The sequence below is a fragment of the Odontesthes bonariensis genome, chromosome 2 (genome assembly GCF_027942865.1).
Source record: "Odontesthes bonariensis isolate fOdoBon6 chromosome 2, fOdoBon6.hap1, whole genome shotgun sequence".
Lineage (NCBI taxonomy): Eukaryota > Metazoa > Chordata > Actinopteri > Atheriniformes > Atherinopsidae > Odontesthes > Odontesthes bonariensis.
Window position 1 is genome coordinate 35039295 of NC_134507.1, and position 27514 is coordinate 35066808.

The following is a 27514-nucleotide window of genomic DNA, read 5'->3' on the forward strand; positions in this document are numbered from 1 at the left end:
TGAGGCTTTGTTCTGACCGCTCATTGGGTGTAGAGGTTTTTTTCAAGCAATTCTCCCAGTCGGCCCAATCCCAGAGCCATCTCAAAGTGGAGTTCACTTTCACTCTCTTTTCGCAGACTAAAAGCCAGAGTTTTATCTCAGAAGCTAAGCAGAGTCGGGCCTGGTTAGTACTTGGATGGGGAGACCGCCTGGGAATACCAGGTGCTGTAAGCCTTTTGGCTTCTCCAGGCGCATGCAGTTTGACTGCGTCAAATGCAAAGGCAGTCCCTGTTTGACTTTTTGGAACTGCTCCTTTGTCAGGACAAAGTTAAATGTATGAGGATCAAAGGCAACCATGACCTGGGACACCTTAGCAGATCCAGGATCAGCAAGATGGATCACAGGGTGATCAACAGATGTTTCAACAAAAGACATGCAGAGAGAAGAGAGAAAATTGCTTACAGCACCTGGTATTCCCAAGCGGTCTCCCATCCAAGTACTAACCAGGCCCGACCCTGCTTGGCTTCCGAGTTCGGACGAGATCGGGCGTGTTCAGGGCGGTGTGGCCGTAAGCCACAGTCCCCGTGACAAATATGTGTTACATAGGTGCTGGAACCATACGTTGCCCCTATTTTACCAGAGAGTTGGCTTGAGAGGCTGATGTTGAGCCTGCACGTCGACTTCCCTGATGTGATTGTTCTCTGCAGCTGAAAATGGGACTCTCAGATAACTTAGTGTGTGTCTGTCAAGCTCCTCTGTTCTCTGTGTGTAGTTTGGTGTTCATGGTCATACAGAGAAACCAGGGAAGCTCAATCCCACGACGTGCTCATAAACTGCGTCTTTTCTAAAGATTATAGTTCCATTTTAGAAGTCAGAATACAATGGCTCCCTGAAACTACCACCATGTACCGCTGGTTTTGTTATTTCACAAGAGTTGGGAAGAGTGCACCGTTCCCGGCGGCACTGCAGTACCGGGTCGATGCGTGGAGTGAACGGAGCAAGCCCCTTTTTCAACCCCTGTGCCTAAAAATCCATTTAATATGTAGTCCTCATATAGAGGACGTATCAGATATTAAACTGATAAGAACAGATACTACACTTGATCTTAGCCAAAAGGCCGAGAAGCGATAACCCTCCACTGTTTCACGTCCGAGAGCCCTTCCTGGCACAATGCGCACTTGTGGCGGTGCTCTTTTTTTGCCTACAAAGCGTCACTTTGCACCTCCGCCCACCCGCTGCAGTGAGCACTCTTCAGCCGTTTCAGATGGTACAACTTTGCACTCCCGCCCGCTCAGGACAAAGTTAAATGTATGAGGATCAAAACCAACAATGGCCTGGGACATCTCAGCAGGTCCAGGATCAGAAACATGGAGACTGAGGGCCAATAGAAACAGAGGTGTCTGCCAACCAATCAGCAGCAGCCGAAGCTGGTTAACTTCCTCGTGTCTGTGTGTCTGTGTGTGTGTGTGTGTCACAGTGTGATCGGCAAATTTTTCAACACAAGACATGCAGGACGCAGAAGTAAATATAACTGTATTTTTTTGAAGAATTGGAAAGAATTGTCCTTGTGGATAAAAATCATGTCATTAACATCCATTTCTGTGACGGAAGTTAATAATTATTTGTGTTGACAGCAGCACCGTCACTGTGATGGAGAGTGTTATAAATAGTAGCCGATGGATCACTATTGTCTATACCTGGGTGGTAGAACACAAACAGTTATACACATAGATTATATAAACCACCCCAGTCAGAACATCACCTGTGATGTCTACCCTGTAAGGGACATTTGTTTTTTGAGGTGTGGGAGTTAGAGGCAGCTGGAAGCTCTAACAGTCAACCAGCCACAGAGGATGAAGCTCTGATCACTTTTTTCTCATTCTCATGAGAAAATCTCAGCAATCTCATTGCTTTACAACTTCACCGCTTGACTAGGCTCATGGATTATCTATATACAATACATCTTCACTGTAAAGTCCAATAGCTGCCCTGACATACATACATTCCTTAACTTTACTAGGTTAATTACCATATGCACTTATGACTGATTTTTATGAAGTAAAAGTTAGTTGCATGGTGAAAAATGCAAAAAACTTAGTGTTTAGAGGGAAGATGACTTTATTTAGAGTGAAGCTCATTCAACAATAAGTAGCAACACAGTCTCACTCCCACTGCGCATTCAAAGAAGAAGAAGTGTGTATGCATGCGACATTCAGTCTCTCCCGCTCAGCAAAGTATATTAGGTCTATGTCAGCAACGCAGCAGTCCAGCACACAGGCCGGGGCACTGAGGGCAGCCTGCTGAGTCCAGTTTTTTTAATTCTTTTGAAGAAGAATAAATAAGGTAAGTTATCAAGCAAGTATGTTTGTTAATATGTTTTAATTACTGCTCTGACAGTTAGCGTTCACTAGCTAACGTTAGCATTAGTTAGCTAGCTAACGAACCAAACAGGCATAACGTTAGCCTGTTCAGGCCATGGTTAAGGCGAGTTTGGGAGGTTTCCCAGTCCTGTGATTATCTTAAAACCTTCGAAAAGTTCCAAAGCCTAATTACTTTGAAAGTCTCACATTTGAAATGTTGTAGCATGAGTTTTCCGTTTTCCCCAAATTGACAGCGATGGCATTTTGGCCTGACTTTCAAATTTGCAAGGTGGAAATGACAGTTTTCAGTTAAGGCAGCATGAATGTGTTTGATGCAGAGAGGAGGATAAATGAGGTTCATAATGCACTGGCGCTGTCTTTCCTTGGGGAAATGGTGAAGGCTGGTGTAGTAGCATAGATGCTTTCGCATCCTATGAGTCATGACGGCCCTAATTGCACACGCAATAAGGGTAAATAGCCATTGACTGCTGGTGGGATGGACTATATAGCCCAGTTACCTCCTCATCTCGCTCTTTTTGCGCTCCGTGCCCATATTATTTCCCAGCAGAGTGGCTGAGCTCAGGTGTCTTGCTCCGTGTGCGACACATAACCCAGTTGGTTTGAGGTGGTATTACTATTTTCAAAATAAATTGGCAATTGGCAACAATTTATCAAGAACCCATTTTAAATTTTGAACTTCATACCAATATTGTTCCATATGTAGTATCTATGTGGGGGAAAATTATGTTTGCAGATCAATGACCAAGAAAGAAGCATCTGTTTATGAAAGTAGGATAGTTTTGAGGGGATTTTTTCAACATTATAATTACAAAGTAAAAAGAAATTTAGGCCTCCTAATTTAGAGAAAATTAAATTCGGTATGAAGTTCCAAATTGAAGATGTGTTCTTGATAAATTGTTTAAGCCAATTTATCCATAAGGTCACTGTGAGTGTTCATAATGGCCAAATGTGTTAGTCTCTCCTGCGTCATGGTGCTGCGCAGCCAGGTTTTCAGGCTGAGAAAGAGCGCTCAGATGCTGTGACAGATATGGGCAGGGCCAAGGAAAGCCTAATGATCTTCTCCACCTCTGACAGCATGGAGCGGGGTTGGTGCTGCAAGGTTCGCAGGATGGACCCCTTTGCAGGAAAGCCCTCCTCTTTCCCCCGTCCCTGCATACAACTATAAAGAATGTGAAGGGGACAAAGGGCCTCCTCACACTGGAGGGCAAAGTTGTTCAGGTATGTTGATTTGTCTTCATCAGAAGAACACACTAATACACTCAGATAAATGACCGTGCTTAATTGTAATTCAGAGATACAAACATTTTAGGTAGACAAAGTAATGCAGTAAAAATCTGTGATTTTCTTGTAAACAACAGACTTTCTGCAGCTTTATTGTCTAATGACCAGTATTTGAAATGTTTTATTACGGAAAAGCTGTTGCAATGACATGTTTAGGTCTAATTAGATCACTAAGTGATTGAACTTGTTCTTATTTAGCTCTCAGCTGTGAAAAAGGTCCGCAGTGGGAGAGAGGAGGTCCCGCTGCGTGAGGTGAAGCTGCAGCAGGTAAGACCAGAGAACGGGAGGATTGGAGAGGAGGGACAACCTCTGTAGTTTCTAGATAAGGGAAGATAAAATAAGATAACTTTCATATTCTGTGAGTACCTTAGTAGTCTATGGGAGTGTGCTAACTGTCTCTTTCTGCGGCGCTGGTTGTTTATATGTTTACTGTGGTCACTTGTAGGCTGCACATTACAGAGTAATCTCTGGTGCCTTTATAGTTCTGACATCTCATACTGTGTTCTGTACAGGATAAAGCTTCTGCCTCCCTCACGCTGTGGCGGGAAGCTGCAGTCCAGGAGCTGGACCTCGGCAGCCAGTGCAGGATTACCCACTTAAAGTCCAACATGGATGCAGGAGGGGACTTCCTGCACACAACACCCTACAGCAATGTAGAAGTAAAAAGCATTCTAATTCATCTAATCTAAAAACACATTCTAATCAGAATCAGAATGAGCTTTATTTGCCAAGTCGGTAGGCACATACAAGGAGTTGTTTTCTCTGGTTTAAACATGTAAAAGGCCACATGAAGTTTGGAGGTCTGCAGCAATTGACTCTGCAGAAAGGTCGCCAACCTTCTGCAGAGTCCATTGCTACAGACCTCCAAACCCCGCTCTGTCATTTTACGTGGCCGACCACTTGGTGGCTGAGCTGCTGGCGTTCCCAGTCGCTTCCACTTTGTTCTAACACCACTGACAGCTGACTGTGGGATATTTAGGAGCGAGGAAATGTCTCCACTGGACTTGTTGCACAGGTGGCATCCTATCATGGCACCACGCTGGAATCCACTGAGCTCCTGAGAGCGAGCCATTCTTTCACAGATGTTTGTAGAAGCAGTCTGCATGCCGAGGGGCTTGAATTTCTACACCTGTGGCCATGGAAGTGATGGGAACACCTGAATTTAATTATCTGGATGAGTGAGTGAATACTTTTGGCAATCTAGTGTATATTATACAGACATAAAATGGCAAATGATGTGACACAATTGAGAAAGAGATTAAAGAAATAAACAAGGAGTAAGAAAGGGGTTTAATATCTAGCTGCAAGGTATTATGGGACATAAGTGCTGTTTGTTTTGGCAGGTGCTGATTGTGACTGATGAGGCAGCTGGAGTGGAGGTGATGGGCGTGATGGAGAGCAGCACAAGGGGGGTGCTGGAGCTCCTCATGTCCAGCACCGAAGTCTTTTATATTTCCCAGGACTTGTGGGAGCCCTTAAAAAGGGTAAAGTCTTTCTAAATATAAAATATATTGGGAAAAAAATCATTAACATTGAGGCAGTGGAAAGACCCTGCCCTCTGGCAGAATAAATTTCATATATATGTATATAGTTTACACATAGTTAATATTGTTTTATGTTCTATTTTTATTAATGAAGTTTCTTTGAAAATATAATAAAAATGAATTTAAATCCAGCATTTGGCTCAGTTGTATTGCTGTGGTAATATAGTCTGTGAAGATGAAGTGAAGATAAAAACTCTCCCAACCAAGGCTCAGCTCTGAAATACTACTGAGAGGAATTTCAGATGTGAGATGGTGACAGAGGGAGGACACCTGGAAGAAATCCTGGACAGAATCAGACTTCAGATTTATTCATCTATTCAATAAAGATATATTTCAGTACTCTGTTTTAACGTAACATATAACAGTACAGATGCACATGTTCATTTATTTGTCATTTCAGTTCAGTTTTATTAACACAGACACAATTAAAAGAAGTAGCTTAGCTAAGGAATCCTACAAAATGCACCGTAACTTCTGTTCAATCCCGAGCACGCACAGAACTGTGGGAAGAAAATACTCAGTTTTAACAGGAAGAAACCTCCATCAGAACCAGAACCAGGAAGGGCGGCCATCTGCCTGGAGCAGCTGGGGCTGAGAGGACAGAAAAGAGGGGACAACAAGCAGCGTAACACCAGGCCAGGGACACCTGCTGAGAGAGAGGAACAAGTTAATGACAACAATGATGTCATATGTACATGGAGAGGAGAGGTGCATCATGGGAGCTCCCCCAGCAGGCTGGGCCTGTAGCAGCAGAACTATGGGATGTTTCAGGCTCACCTGAGCCATCCCTAACTATAAGCTTTATCAGAAAGGAAAGTTTTAAGCCTGATCTTAAAAGTAGAGAGGGTGTCTGCTTCCTGAAGCCAAACTGGCAGCTGGTTCCACAGAGAGGGGCCTGATAACGGAAGGCTCTGCTCTGCCATTTACACAAAAGGGGGAGATTAACATTATGCAGGACAGGTCCGATCCCTCGGTCAGTATATAGCTCATGCAAATTTGACTGTATCCATTGAACTTATGATAGAATCATGCACCGTATTAGTCATTTTGGGGAACTCTGATTAAAGTTTTAATAATGTCTCTTGCTGACATTACATTTTATAACATTTAAGTCTAACACACCATGTTATTGTGAAAAAATGAAAGGTTTTAAATAACAGTACAACAGCTACAAGACGTCCAGGTTACACATATAACAGGGCTAAAATTGACAGGATTTCAGGTGAAAAACACTTTGAAAGATGGAAGTTGTAATAATCCTAAACCTGTCACTTGATTTCATTGTAAGACACAATTTTTTTTTGTACTATTAACAAAATTTCAACAAACTTCTATAACTGCTTAACTTGACAGATAAACATACATTTATATTTATATCTAAATATCTGTTGTTGTATTATAATGTAAATGTAATATAAATATCTCAAGTGTTTCCAGTTAAAGCGAGTCTGCCATGTCAGCAGAAAGTATTACCTTATTGCTGAATATACTGTCCTGTTCCTGTGGGCAGTGTCAGTGATTGACAGATAAAGCAGCCAATCAGCACATGATGTTCACTGCAGGGCAGCTGCTTACTCGTGTGTACAGTATCTGACTAAATACATCCCAAAGAAGGAAAGTGGTCTGTCAGAGTACCTGCAAACTGTCATGGAGAATTCCAACATGGACAGAGTTAATGAGTGTGATGAGATGAGAGCTGTCATGCAGGCTTACTCCAGAAAGAGAGAGATCAGTGCTCAGGAGTGTGTGACTCGTGCATGTGGAATAAAGATGAAGAAGTGCTCACGCAGTGTTGTGTTCATTCCTACTGATGACAGTCCAGTGAAAATGAGTCGCCCCATGTCATTCTTGGAGGACACCCCGTCAGAGTCTTGTAATGTCTGGATGACGAGTTTGAGTGACAAATACAAAGCCAGACCCGAGACCCCAGAGTATGAGGAGATGTGCTCGGCTGATTTTGCTGCTAGCTGCAGGTTTGTCAGTGCAGACCACTCAAAGCGTGCTGGTGTGTCACCACTTCTGAATGAGCTGGGATTTGTCCAAAGGCGGAAAAATGATAAGCCCTCTGTCATCAGATATTACCAATGTTCCAAGGAGAAACACCCCGAGCAGTTTTATGCCAGATTACTGAGACTGTACCTTCCTCACCGATCCGAGTATGAAATACCAAGTGCCCATCTTCCAACCTACGAGTCTTTGTACAACTCTGGCTGGGTGCAGCTCCCAGGCTCAAACCGTCCTGAGAGCGTGAAAAATATTACACAAACACACAGAGACTAATATGAGAAACACACTGAGGAGATTGAGAATGCACTTGTAGAGTTTGAGGAGAGCAGAGAGCATGTGATGGATGAATGGTGTAATCTGGCTCCTGAATCTGAAGTTGTGATGATGAGCTGCAGCAAAGAGAGCCAGACGATGAGCAGGAAAATGTGCCCGACTATTGTCCTCAGTCTGCTGCTGTGACAGAAATGAGAGCCATCAGAGAACCCCCAGCTGTGGATCCAGCTGTGCTGCGGCAGATGTATCAGAACCTGAAGCAGAAGCAGGCCTGTGTGTTCCATGCTATCAGAGACTGCTGCATTAAACTTGTGTGTGGCCTAAATCCAGAGCAGTTTTTCTTTTATGTCAACGGTGGTGCGGGAACAGGAAAGTCCCACTCCTTCCAAAGTGGGATGGATGCCGTCTCTCCTCATCAGACCAGGTTTTCTCCAGAAAGATTGCCAATTATCTCTGTAGCCCACGTTGTTTGCTGGACACCATCTAGACAACCAGCGATTGAAGGAGGACATGCGACTAAACATGTCATCACTGGTCAGATTTGGCAGGGGTCCAGAGAAAACTACGGAGTCCGACATTGTTTTGGCAAAATCACACACCGATGCAACATTAATTTTAGTGACCTCCGATTGGCGTAACCGAGTGTCATTAACGCCGACGTGAATAACAGTTTCACCGTATTTACGTTTATCCTTAGCCAGCAGTTTTAAATAGGATTCTATGTCGCCCGCTCTGGCCCCTGGAATGCATTTGACTATGGCCGCTGGTGCCTCTAATGCCACGTTTCTGACTATAGAGCTGCTAGTTACCAGGGTTTTGTCCTCAGCGGGTGTGTCGCTGAGTGGGGAAAATCTATTTGAAGCGTGGACAGGTCGATGGTGAACAACGGGCTTGACTTTAGAGCTATGCCTCTTCCTGACAGTCACCCAGCCACCCTGTAATCCCGGCTGCTCAGGTTCTGCTAGGGGGAGGCTAATTGAGCTAGCTACGCTAGGTGGCTCCGCATTGACTAAAGGGACCTGGCTCGCTATCGGTTGATGTTCAACAGTGCAGAGCCGAGCTTCCAATTCAGATAACCTCGCCTCCAAAACTACAAAAAGACTACATTTGTTACATGTACCATTATCACTAAAGGAGGCAGAGGAGTAACTAAACATCTGACACGCGGAGCAGGTGAAAGCAGGAGATGGAGGGAGAGAACTGGTAGCCATGCTAAGCTAGAGAACCAGACACACCGCTAAAAAGTGAGAATAAAAATTAAAGATCTGTAGGAGTGTGTTAGAAAAGAATGGTAAGCTATAGAGTTAACTATGCAAAATTGTGTAAGTTATAGGTAGAAATAAAGTGATTATCAGTAGTCCAAGAGGAGCAAGAAATTCCACAGTACACAAGCAAGGTAACAGGAAGTGATGCAACACGTCTTACTGCAAAGCAAAGCGTCACAGCGTCAATCAACCACCACTTCACCACAGGGCCAAGACTCCTTTAATGTTGGGGTTGTTCAGTCTATGTCCTCAATAACTTCACTCATGTTGAGTGAAGGGAGAGCCAGCTGCTACAGTTCCAAACAATATAGTAAGACAGGACATTTTTGCAATTGTTATCAGCACTCTTAAAGCTGCCGTCGGCAGGTTTTCAAAATTCCGAGTCTAAAGTCGGAAAATTCGAACTGATACAACTTTCAGGTCCCTCCCCCTCTGTGGACGAGGTTGTGCACGTGAGTTCACACCAGTGTGCGCGCACACAAGCTGGGGGCAGACTCAGCATGGAAGACGTGGTTGGTGACTGTTCTGCTCAGATAATAGATAAATAATAAACCTAACGTGTTTGGTTAAAAACAGCCGGGAGCGCTCGATTTTTGCAAGCATGATTACAGGCTTCAGAGGGAGCTACAGAATTCGGGATTTTTCCTAAACAGCCTATTTAATATTCTACTTCCAGAATCAGAATATGACTAAAAAAAAGTTGCAGACGGCAGCTTTAATTAACAATTTGGGTGAGCAAAGAGAGACGCATTTAAGATCAAGGAAGGTACCCAAAGTTAACCATCAAGCTTTCCGTATAGAAAGCTTGATGGTTAACTAGACCAACGAGCCAAACGGTGGTCTTCCTGCGTTTCGTGAGAGCGTTCGGACAGCTGACGTAGCCATGGAATCCTGGGAATTTGTGATTGCTTTCTTTCTTCTTTGACTTTTCCAGAGCAATGAGCCTATATTGTTTGGAGTTGGCTCTCCCTTCACTCAACATGAGTGAAGTTATTAGGCACATACACTGAACAGCCCACAAAAACTCCTGAGACCAATGAGTCAATACTCACCGCCAGGTTCCACCAATTCACATCACATTTTATGAAGAAGCCCAACTTTAAGACAGAACAGGCCTATATCTCCATTTCTCTACCATTGACTTGAAGCGTTTCAATCTGGATTTATAGAACAAATACCAAAACTGCTTTAGATAATACTGCAGAGGGTGTGCTTACATGATACAGGTATTTATGCGTGGATCTGTCTTTCAAATTCCAGATAAGAAATTCATTTAAGAAGGACTCCAAGCAACTTCAGAATGAGTGGTGGAGGTTTGAGCTGTATTTCCTTATTTGGGGCTTTGATTCCAAATGCATTCAATGTTATAGTCAAAACGATACCCTCGGAAGGTACGTTCGATCATCGAATAGAAACATCCTACAACTTTCAGTTCAGCTCACTCAATGTCAGTGTTGCTTCCATCTTTTTTATTTCAAAGTTCTCTTATTCTAAAGTGGAGATTAGTTGCCAAAAGTATGTGTAAATTAATCTGTAACACTACAAATCCCTGTGAGTGTAAACTTGTGGAGGGTCAACGTAAACTCCAAAAGCCGGGATAACGGTTTGTCTAGCTAAACATTGCATTGTAAAAAAAAGATGAGTTTTTCACTTAACTGTCAGTGGCTTCAATGTTGGGGTTGTTCAGTCTATGTCCTCAATAACTTCACTCATGTTGAGTGAAGGGAGAGCCAGCTGCTAAAGCTCCAAACAATGTAGTAAGACAGGACATTTTTGCAATTGTTATCAGCACTCTTAATGAACAATTTGGGTGAGATCAAGGAAGGTACCCAAGCTTTCCGTAAGCTTTTCTTAGAGTAGGAGGGCTCGTCCGGGATTTGAACCCGGGACCTCTCGCACCCGAAGCGAGAATCATACCCCTAGACCAACGAGCCAGAAGGTAGACATTTTACGTTTCATGAGAGCGCGCGGTCAGCTGACGTAGCCATGGAATCAGTGGCGTGCATACATAGACATCAGGGGCCTCATGTACAAAGCGTGCGTACGCACAAAATAGTGGCGTACGTTTTCACGTCAACGATCAGATCAAGAACGAAAAGACCGTGGAAATGTGCGGTGCCTCACGGCAGCTTCAGGGCTGGCGTACGCACTTTTCTACAGCTGTTGATTCTTTGGCGACACCTAAGGTGATGTTGGGAAACTGTTATAATAAATAAATGTGAAAACAATTAGTGCTCAGACAGTGATGTGCACACCTGAGACACATGAACAATTAATACTGATAAACTATTAACACACCCATGTGTCTGCAATTACACGAGCGGACATAAAAACAGCGCAAAGTGGTGCAATGCAAACCATTAAAAACAATGGCTGCTTAAATTAGAAGACTTTGCAAATGGTGCAATTCGAAGAGAGCGTGTGTTCACTACAACAGAGAGGATTAGCTGGCACATGATGGCGACTGACTCATCAGCCGTTTTGAGGGAAATCCTCCTGGAACTGTGCGCAGAGCTGCGGCCGGCGTTGGAGCACAACACAGCGAGGAGGCATGAGCTGCCTGTGCCCACAGGTGATGTGCACACTGGGGTTCCAACCGGGGCATTCCAGGGGCAGGTCGCCAACCGATTGGGACTGTGCCAGTCTACCGTGACCCGAGCCATGCCAGCCACGTGGGGCAGAATTAATCGCATCTCAGCCACGTATATCAAATTCCCAACAGGCCAACATTAAAGACCTCATGACACCTGGAGACGACTTTTTTTTTGTTTAGTCTGAAATAACTATTATTTTCGAGTTGAAATACATTTTTGTGATAAATATGCCCGGTTCTCTGTTATTTTCGAAATTTGAACGCACGCCACTGAAATCCACAGGCCAGTGTCCCGCCAACGTTCCAACATAAAAATGACGTATGCTCCGGAACGTCTGCTCCCTCCTCCTCTCTCCTCTCGCACACTTTAGACTGTTCGCGGCAGCACACCGACTCATCTACTACTGGCATTGGCTCACACCTCCCACAAGAACACCTAAAGCAGGGGTGGCCAACCGGTCATAGACTAAGAGCCGCATTTTTTACTGTGTTACCACAAAGAGCCACATTATTTGGAAAAATGACCGAATTCTCTCCGTTCCATCCGTCTGTTCTTGACTCGCTCTCTCGTCTCGGTCACATTAACGCTGATATTAAACCCACGAACCGAGCAAAATGAGTCAAAAACAGGCGTGTTTGGAAAGCTTCTTCCCACTGAGGAGACAGAAGAAGAGGCTAAGAAAAAGAAAGCTGCATTTTGAAGACATGTTTCAGCGTTACCATAGCGACCAGAGAGCGTTAGGAGGCAGAGAGGATGTTACGTCAGGAGGACGCTGCTAATAAAGTTACATACAAGTACACAGTGGATTCAAGTTTATTATTATATTTACTAAATACCACAGAGTCTGTGATTGTATCATTTAATTTGTAGTATTTATCCGCCACACCTGAAAGGCGTGAAAATATTGTCTGACATTAAAAGAAAAATAATAAAATTATATCCAAGACTTGTGGAAAGAAGTAAATGATTTAAAAGCAAATAAAGCAATAAGCAGCAGGAGGAAGCAGAGACACGTCTGCACTCTTCAGAAGCAGGAAGCAAAGTCTGGCAGCTTTAGAGGTCAAGTTAGCGACTGAAAAACTTATCTGTCCTGTGCAGGTCGTCCACTTTTGTGTAACACCCCAACTTTGAATGTATAAGCAGTCATAAAGTTGAGACTTCTTCAGAGCTGCAGCCAGCGCCGTTTCCCTCCTTCAGGAAGTCAAATTAAACTGAAACGTTGATGCGGTCTCACTGAGCTTTGTTAACAGAAGTTTCCTCCACAGAGGACAAGCTGCTGATCCTGGATCTGCTGAGATGTCCCAGGTCATTGTTGGCTTTGGTCCTCATACATTTAACTTTGTCCTGAGAAAGGAGAAGTTCCAAAAAGGGAAACAGGGACTGTTTCTGCATTTGACATAGACTATATCATGCTGACGTTGATCTGGGGCTGCAGTTTTTCATTTAGTTTCAGACTTGTTGGATTGAAATGTTGATGAGTTTCTGTGGCAGATAGGCTCCAGTCCCCCTGAAACCAGGTAAAGCAAATGGAAGGATGGAGAGTTTGCTCCATTGAGTGTAAAGTTATCCTGAAGATAACGGGCAGGATTTGAACCAGCTGTTGCACCAGTGGCAAGTTATGGTCTCTGTGAAACTCACCAAGCCACCTTCACACTTGAAGATGTTTCTGGAGTGTTTTTCAATTTGTATTTTTAGTGTTTGGAGCTGAAACTTCACTGAGTCATAAGTTTTGATCCCAGAACCTCTGAGGTTGAAAACATTCACCAAACAGTCTGAGCTATTCTTCCAGACACTCAGATGTGCTGTCCTGCAGCTCTTCTCTCTGGACTTTGACCTATAAAATACAGAAACACATCACCTTACATTCATGATTTTTGACCTTTTCCTGTTATTGAACTCAGTTAGGAACCTTTGTGTGCAGAAAAACTGTTCCACTGAACCCTTTGCTCTGATTTCTGCACAGGCAGCAGTTCCATAATGAATCAGTCGGGGTGTTGAAAGGAATGTTTACATGACATCGAACACAGAACCGTCTCCATTCACCTCAACAGTGAATATCATCTTCTCCCGTCCACACCAGCTCTGTGAAGAATGTTAGCTGCAGTTCTTCATTCACCATCCCGTCTTCTGTGTCACTCAGAACAGCAAATGAAGAAGTAAAGGAAGTAAATCAGATCTTCTATGTGTCCAATGAGTGTGATCCTCCTGACCGTATCCAAACCAGTCAAACTTCTGTTTAGTTCAGTTCAGTTCAGTTTACTTTATTGGTACCCGTAGGTAAACTGGTTTTGCAGTTTAAGAGAGAGATGGGTGTCCTTACATACAAGCTACAAGACACATGACACATATAAACATGGAATCTAAAAAACACATATAGGCTACACAAGAATAAATAATACAAGGACAGTGCTGACATATAACATACAACATATATGTACGCAAGAAGCAGAACTGCAGTGGGATGACCGTAAGGCTTCATGCAGTTATTGAAGAACTATGGCAGTTAGAATGCAATTTAAGTGCAAAAGCATTGCTACAAGTAAATACATAACCTGCAAGTGCATTGGAAACATAATAATCCACAGGAAATTTGTCTTACATCTTATTTAGCAGAATAACTGCAGCTGGGACAAAACTGTTTTTGAATCTGTTGGTTCTGCAACCAGGAACTCCTAGCCTCCGTCCAGAGGGGAGGTACTGGAATTCATTATTCAAGGGGTGTCGGCTATCATCCAGGATACCCATTGCTATCCGCTGTAGTTGTCTTGTGTATAGGGAAGAAGGGTGCAGCTGTGTCTCCCCAATTAGTTTGCTTGACCACTTGACAATTTGGTATAGGCGGTTCTTGTGTGTAAGGGGAATATTGCCAAACCATGATGCTAAAGAAAAAGATATAATTGATTCAATAAAAGAGTGATAAAACAAAATCATCATGGTCTTGTCACATTAAACTGGTAAAGCTTCCTCAAACAGTGTAACCGCTGTTGTCCTTTTTTGCATATAGCCTCACAATTCTCCTGGAGATTTAGTTTGGCGTCGATGATTGTCCCCAAGCATTTATAGGATTTAACTTGTTCCACTATTTGACCTTTCATAGTGGTGGCCTCATGCCTAGGATTGTTTCCAAAATCAATGTGCATATCCTTTGTTTTTGCTATGTTCAGTTGAAGATATGATTCCTCACACCACTGTACAAAATCTTCTACTATTGGTCCATGACCTCGTTCGTTCTTCTGTAGCAAGCTTACAATGACAGAGTCATCTGCATATTTAATTATGGTCCTATTAGCAAAAGTACTCTGACACATGTTTGTATACAGGATGAACAGGAGGGGTGAGAGTGCCACCCTTGTGGCTAGCCTGTGGAGGAGCAAAGTTGACTGGACATGACTCCATTCACCCTGACTTCCTGTGTACTATTAATTAAAAAGTCTAAAATCCAACCAACAACATTAAAACTTAAAGAAAATTGTGTAAGAAGACGGTTTATTAAAATGTGTGGTTGGATGGTGTTAAAAGCTGATGAAAAGTCAATAAATAAAACTTGTGCATGTGACCCACTTCCTTCAAGATGTTTTAGAAGCTGATGGAGTAGGGTGATGGTAGCATCTTCCACTCCTCTGTTCGGCCTGTAGGCAAACTGCATGGGGTCCAATGCATTTTCAGTGTGCCTTAAGATGTGTGACCTTATCCATTTTTCAAAATTTTTCATTACAATTGAGGTTAGGGCAAAGGGTCTAAAATAGTTCAAAGTACTTGGCCTGCCACATTTCGGGACAGGGACCACAACAGGGTGTTTCCATACCTTGGGTACATGTTGTGTCTGCAGAGATTTATTAAAAATGAGCTGGAATATTGAGCTCAACTCTTTTGCACATGTCTTAATTACACGCCCACAGATATTGTCTGGTCCATAACTTTTATTAACCTTTGTCTTGAAGAAGACATTTTCAACATCTCTACATGTGATGCTGGTGTGCTGACCATCTTTGAGTTTGCACTGGAGTTTTCCAATTTCCTGGCTGAAATCAAACTTATCAAAACGGTTATAAAAACAATTCAAGGCATTTGCCAGCTCATTATCAGATGTAAAACCTTCAAGGGATATATGGTTACTTTTACTCTGGTTCTGGATACCAGCTATAGTTTTCATACAGGACCAGGCAGAGCCAAGGTTATTCTCAGTCATTCTTTGTTTGAGTTTGGACTTATATCTTTGTTTGGCTTTAGATATCTCAGTTTTCAGTTCTCTGGTGGCTACATGTAGATCAGTAGCAGTACCCTGCTTGTGAGCCTGCCTTTTTCCTCTGTAAACAGCTTTTAATAGTCCCATTTACCCATGGCTTGTTGTTTGGGTAAATCTTGATCTGTTTACATGGGATAATCATATCCCTACAAAAAGCCACATATGAACACACCACATCAGTGAGTTCATCCAAATCATTACAGGAGTCTGTAAAAGTGTCCCAGTCTGTGCAGTCATAACATTCCTGAAGGCACATAACTGAATCCTCAGTCCATTCCTTTACTTCCTTAATTTGCACTTGTTCCCTTCTCAAGACAGATCTGTACTTGGGAATGAGTTGAACACAGTTATGGTCTGCAGAGCCCAGCGGGGGCAGTGGAATCGATTTGTAGGCGTCCTTCACTGTACCATAACAGAGATCCAGTGTCTTTCCCCGCCTGGTTGGACAGGTGACATACTGATAAAAGTCTCTCACGGAATGTTTTAACGTCACGTGATTGAAGTCACCTAGGATAAAGTTCGGAGCGTCGGGTGAGAGTGATTGTAATTTATGCGTGACATCCGAAATAACATTGCAGGCAAAGGTGGCATTTGCCTTCGGGTGAATGTACACGACTGTTAGAAAGATTTGCAGAAATTCGCGTGGCAGATAGAATGGACGCATTGACACGGACAGGAGCTCAATGTCGGGTAAACAGATGTTTTCTCTGACAGTCACAGAAGTACAGTAGCGCCTGTTCAGGTATACACATACCCCTCCGCCGAGCGTCTTCCCCGTTATGTTAGCATCTCTGTCCGTCCGGATAGGTGATCCAAAACCGTCGATCCACAGTTCTCGGTCCTGGTCGTGCCCAGACAACCAGGTCTCCGTGAAGGCCAAGACGCAGCATTCCCCAAAATCCTTCTGCAGCTGGACGTTTCCCTGCAGCTCATCGAGTTTATTCCTAAGGGATTGTACATTTCCTAAAATCATGGTGGGGAGGGGGATCCGTTTCAGACACCGCTTCCTCCGGCGTAAACGAACACCTCCGCGTTTGCCCCGCTTCCTCTTTTTTCCCTGCCATGCCGAGTGTTCGGGCTTGTGATCTTTTCTTATACAGTCTGGTAAGTTTAAAACCGCATCTGGTGTGTTGTGCGCGCCCTCAAAGCGAAGTTGAAGCAACTGGTCTCTGCTGTACACAGTTCTTGCTTGGGCGGCCTGCATTGTGTCTCGGGCAAGCAGCAGGAATGACACCAGAATCCAAGTTACAACCAGATAGAAAAGTTCCATTTTTGTTTTGTATCGTCAGTTCAGGGTGAAATGACGTGGACAAACTTTAAACAGACTTCAGACAAACGTTAGGACTCTTAAGACTTATACAACTGATTAAAACAAACAAACATGTCGGACGCCAAACTCTCTCCCTGCCAGTCGCTGCGTGTGCAAGCGCCTGTGGCTCTTGCTCACAGTTCAGGTTCAGTTGAAGGTTTAGTCCGTGGTGTTATTTATTTAGTCATTTACAAATCCTCTGAAAAGTAGATCATAATCCAACTGAAGTTTGGTGGATTAAAGCCTGCTGTTTAAAGCACAGAGCAGCGTCACCTCCCAAAGCCAACCCTGTCACTGGCTCTAAAGGAGAGGAGCCTGTTAGCGGAGGGCCCTGCTCAGAGTCCTGCTTTAGTGAACTACAGCAACCAAGTAAACCTGCGAGACTTCTGTTGGGATCAGACTGATCTATGAGGGCTTAAAGATTCCACAAAGAGAAACATGCAGCTGAACCTAAAACTTGAACAGAGAACTTACAGGAGAGGTTTTTAATGCTTTTATGCATCAATCTTTACTTCATTGGCTCCCTCCATGGGATTCAAATTTGGAACATTTTTCTAATAAAAGAAAAAGATGTCAAGGCTCAGAAAGCACCTTTATCATTGTTTTACTGTGTAATATGTAGGATCCATAAACTCATTTATTACCAGCTCTATCAGCATGGAGAGAATCCCCTTTTCTCCCAAAAGATCCCAGGTGCTGCTCCTGAGGTGTTTCTGTGAGTTTATCACACCAGCTGGTGAAATGATATGAGTCCCTCTACAGTTGTTGTAGATATCAGCTGAGATTCAAACTAAAAGACACATTTTGTGTCTGAAACTGTGAGAGACTGTTCAAGTGGGACTGAAAGCAGATTCAGAGGGTTGTGATGTATGTTTTTCCACCCAAATGATCTGATAACTGTCAGAGATGCAGCAGTGCTATGAAATCCACTTTAGAAGCTGCAGTTATTGGACACAATGAAAGCTGACCATCTCTGTGGCTCAGAGGAAAACTGAGCAACAATATATTTTAGATAACTTATATATTTATATATTATTTATATATTTCTATAACTTACAAATGAGGATATAACGATGCAACTAACAGCAAAGCTAACAATAAGCTACACAGAAGGAAAAGCATCAGCCAGGCTCTGTCAGAGGTGACAGTGTAGAAACAGAGTGCAGGCATAGAGGGAAGTACAGGTTAAGTGGGAGATTACATTTTTACACCTGAACAGGGACTTGAACCCTGGACCCTCAGATTAAAAATCTGATGGTCTACCAGCTGAGCTATCCAGGCCCTATGAAAGTGTGTCTGAGTGACAGCTGACATCTGAAACACTTCCTGAGTCCAAAGCTGTGACGCTGTTTTCTGAACAAACGCCTGGTTGATGTGAACTTGTGTTGCAGCCACTGAGCATAAAGAAGAAGGCCTTCATGGAGGGAAACAGGGAGTTAAGGAGGAGTGTGAAGAAAAAAGGAAGAGAGCAAGTCGGTGGGAAACTATCTGCAGCAGAACAGTGTGAGGGATGTGTGGTCAGGAATGGAAAAGCTCACAGGCTTTGGGATAATGTGGGATCAGACAGATGGAAGAGTTCAGACAAACTCAGCATGCTGCTGCCTCCTGCTACAGACCTCACATCCTCCATGTACCAACAGCTTCCCTGTCACACCTCAGCACATCTACATGAAACTATCACATCTATAGGAAAATAAACTATGGCCTCATCTGGATACAAACAAAAGAGATGATTGTGGATTTTAGGAGGAGCAGCAGTCAGCTGAACACCGTCTCCATCCTCGGTGAAGAGGTGGTTGAGGATTACAGATACCTGAGGGTTCACCTGGACAGCAGACTGGACTGGAAATGCAACACTGAGGCTGTCTACAAGATGGGACATTCAGTAAACTATTCCTATAACTGTATATATGCTAACTGAGTTGGCATGGGTTGGTGCACTAACACATGTTACAGAGTTTAATATTTCTGCATCTTTTAGTAAAAACAGGAAAGAATGAGTGTATATTTCCAGCCAAATTCCCAGTAAAGCTGCTCTCATCCACATATTTTTCTGTTTCTTCTGTCAGACGGCTAAACTGAAAATCAGCCCATTAAGACTATGGGTCAACTCGTGGTCACTTAAAGCATGTCCAGACTGTCGCTCTGCTCTAATAAAATCCTGATTTTGTAACCGCAGCCTCATGTGAGAAAATCACCCTTCAGGTGACTTAAAGACAACATGTTGGCAGCGCTTTCAGCTGTACTTACATGCAGCGTGATGTCCCACAGAGAAAGTTAGAGGCAGCAGAATGTCAGGAAGGTTTTCTGCACAGTCTATCCCGTGCATGTACGCTGGGACAACATGGTGGTCCAGTTAAATGGACGAGTACACCTGGAACTGAAGCTGGACTTACCTGTGCATGCAAGCGTTCTGAATGTCCATGATCAAGATAAAAATATGTAACATACAGAACAAAAAGCATACATCTCCAGCTGAAAACATGAAACCTGCATCCTACAAATAAAATGTTCCACTGGGGTGACCCACCCAAGTTGGTTATTAGGAGGAAATTTTAAGAAATATCCTCAAAACCAGTTTTTCTCAGTGTGCAGACTTCAGCTTTTTGTTTTAAGTTTTGAACAAAGAAAATAGACTCAAATGTAACCTCTCTTCTATGCATATTCAGAACTTATTTAAATCTCTTCCAGAAAAACTCTTGTTTTGATCGTTTTCTTTAAAATAAAGATTTTTAAAAAGCTAATTGACCATGTGCTCTGTTTTACATATAACACCAGTTATAGAGGTAAACACGCAAAGTTAACATATTGACAGGTTTCAAATCTATGTTTCAGTGGCGGCCGTGCTTTGGCTCACTGGGCCTTCAGTGCGGGTTTACCGTCCATTCAGAGTCGCTATTTAAATCCGTCCTGAGTGCCCACATGGATCTGGATCTCACTAACCGTGCTGTATGCCAATAAACACAGAGAGACAGCTGCTAGAAGACTTTCTTCTGCAGGTTTCCTTCTGATTTATTTATTTTTTAAACACATATTCAGCAGCAGGATGTTTATTCATCAATTAGCCTACTAATAATGAACTATGAGAGGCATTTCACGTGTTGAGAGCGACTTCCATTGTTATTGTTATTATTATCACGTATATCAGCAGTTCAGAATATTTGATCATTTATATTTATAATTTAATATTTATACATGTAAATAAAATACATTATACTCACAAGAGTTCCTGATTATTATCTATTTATTGACATAACACTGAGATGCTCCATATGTGAGTCCATTGTTGCCAGTTAACTGCAGCCTTGCACCTTTCAGCAGCAGCTGTTACCGCTGAGCAATCAGTTCCCTCTGCACTGAGGATCATATGAAAGCAGCTCCTGCAGCTTCAGGTTAGTGTCACAGGGCTCTGAACTTTGTGTTAGTGCAGTCTGTCAGGACCAGGTCCCAGGCAAGCTTTAATTATATTGCAGCAGAATGAGGTGAGTAACTTCTAGTCTATCCCAGTGCTTCTAAGTGGTGGCACTGAACCTCTGCTGCCTTAAATGTCTGAGGCAAGCAGAACCTCATTTGGTCGCAGCATTACACTATGTTTATACAGTTAAGCTCAACAGGACTGGGCATGTTAAGGGGAGGTGGTGGTTGGACCCCACTGGACTCTAAATGTACTCGGAACTTCATATGAGATGTCCCTGTTTCTGCAGGGTTTTGTGGATTTCTTGTGTGCTGATTGGAAGCATCACCTGCATTCCTGCACAAAGCGGTAAGCTGATCCCAATCAAAGCTCAGCAACTAAAAGCAGTTTAAATTGACTCGGGGTGTAAATGGAAGGCTGATCTTAATTCTCCGTTTCCTCACCCATGTATTCAGTTTATGGACAAGATCTATCTAAGCCAACGTATCAGAAACAAACTGGAACCAGTGGTTCTGGAGCACAGCAGCATGGTGCTCAGGGAGGTCAGTCTGGAGCTCCTGGCAGCAATTACCAGTTTGAAGATGGGAGCTGGAGCCTTTCATCTGACACCAGCGGCGAGGACGAGCCAGTCTTCACTCCTGTGGCCGACGAGGATCAAGTCTACGCTTACAAATCTCGGTCCCGCTACAACAAGAAGCGTGTGCTGTTCACCCAGTTCCGCTACACCCCAACAGAATCTGAGCCAGACCACGGCAAAACATCTCAGCACAAGGTTCAAGTTCAGAGCGGCTTCTGAGGATCTTTCTGGTGAGGCTCATTTTACTCTGCATGTGTGCTCTCTGTAGCTGCTGGTAGTTGACTGACTTTCTTTGTCTTGCAGATCTGCATATTCTAGAGGCATCGCTGCTGCTACCGCTTGAATAAATGGCTTTAACTTGAATACCTTGTTGCTCCATCAAATGGCTCCTAGCCGTCTCTGGGTCATCCAGTTGTGGGTTGGAGGGGATAGTTGAGGGCCTGACAGGTTGACATGACGTAATCCTATAAATAAGGTGTTGGCATTAACTTAAGGACAGTATCTGATCAAAGGTGAGCTTGTGAAGGTCTTCGGCTTCAGCTTGGAATGTATTGCCAACTAAAAATGGCTGAAAAGCCAACTGCAGCTCTCTGACAGCAGTGGGTAAAGGTGTGGCCTTGAGCTCTATCAGAAGATTCCACTGCTGCATATTGTGCTGAGGGGGAAACCTTCACACTCTGTAGCAGTCCTCACCCTACAGCTCTGGGTAAGGGCAGACCCATCAGATGCTGGGGCCATGTGAAACCTGGACAGTATTTTCTGCAAGTCCATGACTGAGGATGGCTTCATAATATCGTCTGTGGTTGCAAAGGTCTTGTACTCTGAATACTTGTAATGAAGCTTGTGCTACACAAATCAAAAGATGTGGCAGCTACTTTTAGTGAAGTGGCTCGGGAACAAAATTTATAGGCTCAATGTTGTCACTTACTCACTACCCAGAAGTAAGTTGGATCAGGTGGTGGGGGCAAACATCTAGTGGAGGACCCTGTTCATGACATCTTCAACAAAGCTGAGTATTTTTATTAAATCTATACATTACCATTGAGGTTGGGTCATGGAAACTGAAAGGAGCCTCTCAGCCTCAATTGTAGTGGTGTGGCCAGAAGGTCATCATTGCCTATCAGGACAGTAGCATAGGACCTGCTTGTGAATATTAGCATGTAGGGAAAAAATTCAAGCTGAAGAAAAAGGCCTTTTGTGTTGGGTTGTTCAGGAGGTTGACCTGAAGCAGGTACCAGGTGGCCAAAAGGGCTGCATCATCAGTAGCTGCTCAAGCTAAAATTCAGGTATGGGAAGAATCTGTTCCCATGTCTTTGGTTGCATCTATAAAATAACAGTTTGACATGCATGAAATAGCATTTTTGCAGAAAAAAGGTGATTCCCTGAGATGCATCTGGACCTTCTGCTGTTCAATGAAGCTTGATCAGAAATGGTCTCCATGGAAGGGTGGCTGTCAAGAAGCCGTTCATAAGGAGGGGAAACAGGGAGAAAAGGCTGAGCTATGCCAAATGACTCAAGAAGTGGACTGAAAATCAGTGGCAACAGGTCTGGAGGGATGAATCCTCCCCAGAGCCCAGGGAGGGTTAGAATAAACGTGTTAAATTAATAAATCAAACAACTCATGGATTCTGTCCATTACATCAGATTTTACAGATCAAACATCTATTTTGTTCTACATTTGGATGCAAGAAGACGAGCCAGGTGTTGGAATATATTCAGTTCAGTCGTGAGCTGTACAACCACACAGTGGACTGTGCACAAAAGCATTCACTATCCTGTCTGGAACATGAACAAACATGTCTGATTAATACTGGGCATAATGCAACATCAAATGTGCCATCTATATGTGAGAATCAGATGTCTTACCCGGTCGTCCCTACAGCAAGGACACTGCCTGTGGGGACTGCTTGTAAATAGTCAACATGTACTGACATATAATTAAAAGAAAAACTTCTGTGGACTTGTTTCCACACTTTAAGTCACTCACATTGTTAACCTGCAGGTTTCAGTTTAAATATGAACATGATAAAGTCTGGTCTTTGTTGGATTTTATGAAAGTAATTATGAGGACAGATGATGTGAACTACTGTAACAAATGTTAGTTTTCAGAATTAAAACAACCTGGGGATATAAATATTCTCATTTTCATAAATAAATATGAAGTTCAGGTGTGCCAGTCAACATTTTAAAGTAAAAAAAAGACTTTCTCAGAAACTTAGACCCATATTAAAAAAGAGCATTATTAAAATAGACATATTTTCCCTTTTAAATGAGTTAAAAATGTAACTTTAACTTCAGTGTATTTTCAGTACAGTTCCACCTCACTGATGGCTGGTAAAGCCTCCACAGTACAAAGAACAGAAAACAGTCGCCTACAGAATATAAAGTGCTCAAATGTCACATTTCCCATGTTGGAAGTTTGCTGTGTCACAGGGAGTCTGTGGGAGTCTGTGGTTGTTCTCACAAGGCAACAAGTTTTCAGGAGGAATGATGGAAATCCACAGAAATCGTCAAGATGCTATAGAACTACTAGCCACCGTACCCTGAAACCTTTATCTTCCACAATGGAAAATGGTTGCGCATCCATAACAATCATATCTACCAACGCAGAATCAAGCTTTTGCTTCCATGACACTACAAAAATAAAATTCTGCATATCAAGAAAATAAACGCAGGGCAAACTTGTAAAATGCTGGATTTAAACTCATAACCTTCGGATGCAAAAGCCACTAAGCTAATCACTGAGCTATCAGGTATGTGACTGTCTGCACCCACCATCCACATCATACAGTAAATAATTACCGGCAGAAGGAGGATTGAAGGTTTGGTTTGTTGTTCGAGGGGTCTCAACATGATGGATGGACCGGAGGTGTCCCAACATGGAGGATGTGTTGTCATCAAAGGCCAGTTCTTGTGGGCAAATCAAACACCGCACCTTCAACAGACAGACAAGAAAGAGATAAACAATCACTTTTTAAAATGAAGGACAAACCTACTTCTAGTTAAAGACATCATCAATAGCTAAGAATAATAGTGCACTTTAGTTGTTTTAAATAATTCAGAGACCCTTTGCGTAATAAACACACCTTTCTGTCAGAACACAGACAGAGAGGTGTTTGGTACACAGCTGTGTAATAATGGCCGTAAGCGCTATGTTTGGGATATGCGCTAAATAAACAATTAGCACAATAAATCTTGAATCTTAAACAAGTCCAAAATGAATGTATTGTCCTTGATAACTTAGATTCTTAAATGCCCCCTTATTTTAAGAAGAGAAGTATATTAGCATGCATACCCATTATAATAATAAAGCTTATATTTTCACTTTAAAAACAAAAACAAGCAAACATCTTACATCACACAATAGTATATTGTACAATAGTATCACCTTATTAGGAGAAACCAAGGTGAAGTGATCCCAAGCCAAATAACGTTTCTTGCCAGAAGCCATGGAAAAGAGCAATGAATTCAATTCAATTCAATTCTGACAGGGCAACAGAACTGGTCGGGAAACGTCGTTTGGGATTCATTCTCCTTTTATAGAGAACAGCGCGCCCAAGTGTTCAAACGATGAGAGACCTCTGAACCGTGGTTCCACCAAACAATGCGTTCTGCGCTTCGGACGTCATCAATCACGTGATCAGCGCCATCTGGTACCCCGGAACATTGTGCCGAAGCACTCTGCTTCACGAAGATAAAACAAACGCCGAAGCGTCCGTGTCAAACGGGGAAAAAAGAAAAAAGATGGTTGTTGTGACATAAAACACTCATACACAGAATAACATGTTTATTATGTTGATATTTCTACAGTCAACACTACAAATATGTGTACAATGTTTTGTATGCCATGCTTTTTGTACATTTACATAGAACAATAAAGTTTATTGAGAAAAAAACCCTTCCGAAACCAGTCACATGGTACGGCCGGTTCGAAAGGCCTCTGACGTCACCACATAGTCATCGACACGCGCCGCTTCACAAAATACATCCGAAGTTACCGCACACACTGCGAAGCCTCGGCTCATCTCGGTACATCTCGGAACATCTCGGCTCATCTCGGAACATCTCGGAACATCTCGGCTCATCTCGGAACATCTCGGAACATCTGGTAACAGCAACAGAAAGCTGCATGAAGGTGAGTCCAAAAAAGAATGAATTTAGCGGTCAGACGTTAGCAGAAATGTCTTCAAAGTGCTCTGTGTCATTGGTTTGATTCCTGCTCCTGGACACGGGCAGTCAGAACATGCAGCAGAGAGTAAAAAGGTCAGATAACCTGGCTGCTAGTCACAGTTAGCACGTCCTGTTGATGCTAATGCTAATGTTCTGCAAACCATTAAAGCTTTAAACGATCCCAGAAACACAACCTCAGCAAGATTTCAATAAGCCGGCCAGATGGCCAAATAAGATGGAGCTTTATCCTTTTAGCTGTGTGTGAAACATACTTCTGGGCCCTTTTCTTCCTCTTTTCTAACCTTTTGGGGCAGTTTTTGACCATCCTGTCACATTTTCCACTAAAGCTGCAGTTTTCTTAACTTCTTTCTGTAGTTTTGCTGAAATCTTTTGTGATTTAAAAAGTTTGATGATCAATGTCAAATATAGAATGGTTCTTTCCAGACTTATCTGAGTATCATTTGGCTTTTTGATAGAAATGTATGGCGAAAACATGTGATTTGATGTGTTTAACGTACACAATATGCCATATTTCATGATTAGATCTTAAAATGACTTAATTATGGTCAATATAAATACTTTAATTACATTAAGAGTTTAAGTTGTGTGAAGAGGAGTCATAGCATTATTATAAAGACTTGTGGGTGATCCAGGAAAGTATCACAGGAGCAGTAGAAATCCAGTTCTCCTCAGTATCAGTGTGTGATTTCTCAGATTTACACTCAGAAGCCCATTAAAAGTCAGTCTAACTGTCCTCTTCAGAAGTGTCTCATGAAAGCTTCATTATTCACTTTCCTTTACATATCCAATATTTTCTTTTATCCACGAATCAACAAGGACTGAGCACATAATGAAAAAGTTCTGGAAATGAGAACAGGTTTAGAAACGGAGAGAATCTGAACCTCAGTCTTTGGGATGATATTGGGACCCTTTCCTCAAACAGGATCATTGTCTTAATGTAGTAAAATGATTTAAGTTGATGGTGTTACACTGACTCAGATGAGATTTATGGGATATTGCACACAGTGGGTGGCGGTCTACAGAGTTATTATTACATTTTTTTTCTGAATGTGATCAAAAAGCTACAAATATTTTGAACTGTGACCTTAGTGGGTCTTTAAAGAAGCATTTTAAAGTTCACAGGGATTTAAATAAAAACCAAAATAATGAGTTTAATGGAATGTGACTGGATGGTTAAAAACTGTGCAGAAAGGTTATCAAGAGAAGAAGAAAAGTGGGTGTGGTTTAACACGCTGCACGCCACAGCTGGATCTTATCGTATGTGCTGACTGTTACAGAGTCCATCAGTCGGAGAACCAGAATGGAGCAGCAGAACCAGGAGCTGAAGCAGGAGCTGAAGCAGGAGCAGAACCAGGAGCTGAAGCAGGAGCTGGAGCAGGAACAGAACCAGGAGGTGAAGCAGGAGCTGAAGCAGGAGCAGAACCAGGAGCTGAAGCAGAAACAGAACCAGGAGGTGAAGCAGGAGCAGAACCAGGAGCAGAACCAGGAGCAGAACCAGGAGCAGAACCAGGAGCTTAACCAGGAGCAGAACCAAAAGCTGAACCAGGAGCAGAACCAGGAGCTGAAGCAGGAGCTGAAGCAGGAGCTGAACCAGGAGCAGAACCAGGAGCAGAACCAGGAGCAGAACCCCTCCACCAGGAACAGTGCCGGCTCATCCTCTGGGTCCACCGGGCCACAGGTCAGTGTGGAGGACGTTTTTATTTTATTTCTTATTTATTTGGTTAGGACACTGCACATTAATCAACATATCAGCAAAGCATCAATGTAAATATGCCGGAGTTAGCACAGTTGCTATATTTTACATGTTGTCCTCAGGCAGGTATCATAAAAATATACAGACAATACACCATGACAAAAAACTAAAGAAGAAACAAACAGAAAATATTTTCAAAGATTCACATCAAAGTTAAAGGGATAGTTAGCCTCTTTTGACATGAAGCTGTATGACATCCCATGTTAGCAATATCATTTATGAACATTGACTTACCCCCTGCTGCGTCCTGTGAGCAGAGTTCCAGCCGAGTTTTGGTGTTGATGAAAGTAGTCCGGCTAGTTTGCTAGGGTCCCGAAAATAAAGCGTTTTGCTTTTCAAAACAATATGCGTTCAAAAGAGTAATACATTTGCATCACAAAATCCTCCCTCCAGAAAAAGTCAGACCTCACATCGCTTGGCGCTATTTTCTCTCTCCCTTCGTATCACTGCCTGCTGTGTAAACCGTGCAGACCGAAGTGCAGACCAAGCACTCCCCTGCTTCCGAGCAGCAAACACCGTAACAGGTGCAGCTATCGCTAGGTGGCTGTTCGCATTGATATTAAAGTGATAGTTCGGAGTAGATTCACCCTAGGGTCATTTGAACCGTGACATCCTGCCAAGTAGCCCACCCAAAGTTTTTTCGATATTGGCTGAACATCAGCTGAGTTACTGAGTTAACCCGAATAGTTTAGTACAAGC

The 27514-nt window shown here is 42.9% G+C and overlaps 4 non-coding genes across 4 annotated transcripts; all 4 read right to left on the minus strand.

Annotated features, from left to right (window-relative positions):
- Positions 1–434: 434 nt before the first annotated feature.
- LOC142372498 (5S ribosomal RNA) lies at positions 435–553 on the minus strand. The gene has a single exon (XR_012768256.1). It is a non-coding gene; the product is annotated as a 5S ribosomal RNA (ribosomal RNA).
- A 364-nt stretch (positions 554–917) lies between these two features.
- LOC142367792 (U2 spliceosomal RNA) lies at positions 918–1108 on the minus strand. Its single transcript, XR_012767177.1, has one exon. It is a non-coding gene; the product is annotated as a U2 spliceosomal RNA (small nuclear RNA).
- Positions 1109–10592: 9484 nt separating this feature from the next.
- trnap-cgg (transfer RNA proline (anticodon CGG)) lies at positions 10593–10664 on the minus strand. Its single transcript has one exon. It is a non-coding gene; the product is annotated as a tRNA-Pro (tRNA).
- A 7423-nt stretch (positions 10665–18087) lies between these two features.
- trnak-uuu (transfer RNA lysine (anticodon UUU)) lies at positions 18088–18160 on the minus strand. Its single transcript has one exon. It is a non-coding gene; the product is annotated as a tRNA-Lys (tRNA).
- Between the last annotated feature and the right edge of the window lie 9354 nt (positions 18161–27514).